The following is a 2,620-nucleotide window of genomic DNA, read 5'->3' as shown; positions in this document are numbered from 1 at the left end:
AGAATCACACTCAGACTATACAAAAGACATATCCGCTTGGAAGAAGACCGACATTAATTTTCGTAACCACGAAGGAGAAACATTGCTAAAAACCCATTTTTTTAATAAAAAAGGAACAAGCCTTGTAAAGCCGACCTTGATCTACACTCATCCCGCTAACAAGATTTCGAGTGTGTGAAGTTGTTTGAAATTTTGCAAAATGACTGATAAAAATATGGAAGATTTTATGGCTAAAGGTGATTTACTGGAACCAACGATGGAACAAAAACTCGACCTAATTATGATGCAACTTCAAGAGGAACGAAGAGCATGTCAAACTTTGGAAGCTCAATTGGCCAATCTTCAACGATCTACTGCCGATCAAGATGGACCGCAACCTGAAGATGTTATACAGCATACGATCGATGGGACACTTGAAGCACAATCTATTCGAAAAGAAGCCAAGATAAGTAAAAGAAATTTCAAATTTCGTACTTTCAATGGGCTACGTGATGGAAAGACTGTACTTGCTTTTATCAGTCAGTTTGATGATTATTTCCACGAAGAACAATATGCCAAAAAAGACAAAATTAAGTATGTCACTAATCATTTAGTGGACAGAGCATCGCTATGGTGGACTGTTGTCCGCAAAAGCATTGATTGTCCTACTACTTGGGAAACTTTCCAAAAAAAATTACAGAATTTTCTTCCACCCCAATTCCACAAAAAAGGAATCAAATTGTGGGATCTTCTGCAACAAAGAGATCGCGAGCCTATTTCACAATATACCGAGCATTTTTTGAATGCTTTATTGCAACTTCAAATGCTCGAAGATGTACCTGAGGCGACCCATAAGCGCAAGTTTATGTCTGGTTTGCTTGGTCACTTCTATGCAAAAGTGAACATGTTCAAGCCAACGACTCTCGAGGATGCGATTTCCTTGGCCCATGATGCTAAAGACAAAACTCGAGGACGAGAGAAGCAACCACAACAATTTTCAAACAATGGTAACTTTGGTACAAAGCAATTTAATTCTAACTTTTGAAGATTCAATCAAAACCGCTTTGTTCCATCTTCATTCTATAAATCTAGACACGACCCCTTGCTTTATCATCAAACACAAATCCAAATCCTAAGCCATCTCTTCAGCCAAATCCCAACATTCCTAAACTTTTCGCTATTATTACCAATAATCTTTCTAAATCCAAATCCATAGTCTATTATAAATGCCATCAACCTGGATATCTAGCAGTGAATTGTCAATCCAAAAAGTCGACTATTCACATCAACTACTTGGGAGCGACTGAAGATGAAGACCATGAAGAAATGCTAGATTTCACAAAAGACGATGACGATAATGGCACTACTTTAGATACTTTACCAGGTATACCAAATCCTCATTCTTTATTAACGATGAAATGTCTTGTGCATGGTAAAGAAAAGATTGTTTTACATGATGATGGAAGCACATGTGATTTTATTTCTACAAAATTGGTCAAAGAATTTAATTTACATATTGTTTCCACTCATTATCGCATAAAGGCAGCATTCTTAGGCACTAGGTACAATGGAACATAAGAAGTGTATGACTTAGAAATTAAAATTGGTGATTATATTGAACGTAGAAATTTCTTAGTTGTGCCTTTACAATCTAGTGACATTATCTTAGGAATGCCTTGCCGTCATCAGTATAATCCCGATATAGATTATTTCACGCATTCAATGAAGATTCATTCTAATGGAAAACAAATCCCATTGCATGGTATACACACTTTTGATAATTTTCCATTACTTAGTCATACACAGGCTAAACGTACGTTAAGAAAATGTAGCAAATCCTACTTAATCTGGGTGAATGAAATTGAAGTTATGGAAAATAAGATGCATCCTAGGCACGCACAATTTCTTTCACAATTTAAAGATTGTTTTGCTGCTGACTTACCACCTGGTTTACCACCCACACGTCTTGAAGATCATAAAATAGACTTAATTCCAGGTTCTCAACCCCCATCTAAAGCACCTTATCGACATAATCAAATTGAACAGAAAGAAATTCAAACTCAAGTTGAAGAAATGTTAACCCGAGGACTCATTAGGCCCAATAGTTCTCCATTTGGTGCACCTGTCCTATTAGTTAAAAAGAAAAACAACACCTATAGGATGTGCATTGATTATCGTGCCCTAAATAAGATCACTGACAAGAATACCGATCCCTAGGGTAGATGATCTCATGGATAAACTACAAGGGGTTGCAATATTTAGCAAAATAGATTTTAAAATCGGATACCATCAAGTACGACTGGACACATTTGATATTTTCAAAACTGCATTTAGAACTCAATTTGGACATTATGAATTCATTGTTATGCCTTTTGGTTTAACTAATGCACCAACCACAGTCAATTGTATGATGAATCGCATATTTTTAAACCATCAACATTGTGTCATTGTTTTCTTTAATGACATATTGGTTTTCAGTAAGAATGAGAATGAGCATTTTGAACATTTATCTTTGGTTTTCAAAATATTGAAAGAGAATCAATTATATGCAAACCCTAAAAAGAGTGAATTTTTCCAAACCCAAATTGAATACTTAGGACATATTGTTTCATCTGAAGGTATTAAAGTTGACCCTAAAAAG

The sequence above is a fragment of the Lygodium microphyllum genome, chromosome 23 (assembly GCF_053477565.2).
Source record: "Lygodium microphyllum isolate KBCC chromosome 23, Lygodium_microphyllum_v1.1.10, whole genome shotgun sequence".
Classification (NCBI taxonomy): Eukaryota; Viridiplantae; Streptophyta; class Polypodiopsida; order Schizaeales; family Lygodiaceae; genus Lygodium; species Lygodium microphyllum.
This window is presented reverse-complemented; position numbering follows the sequence as displayed.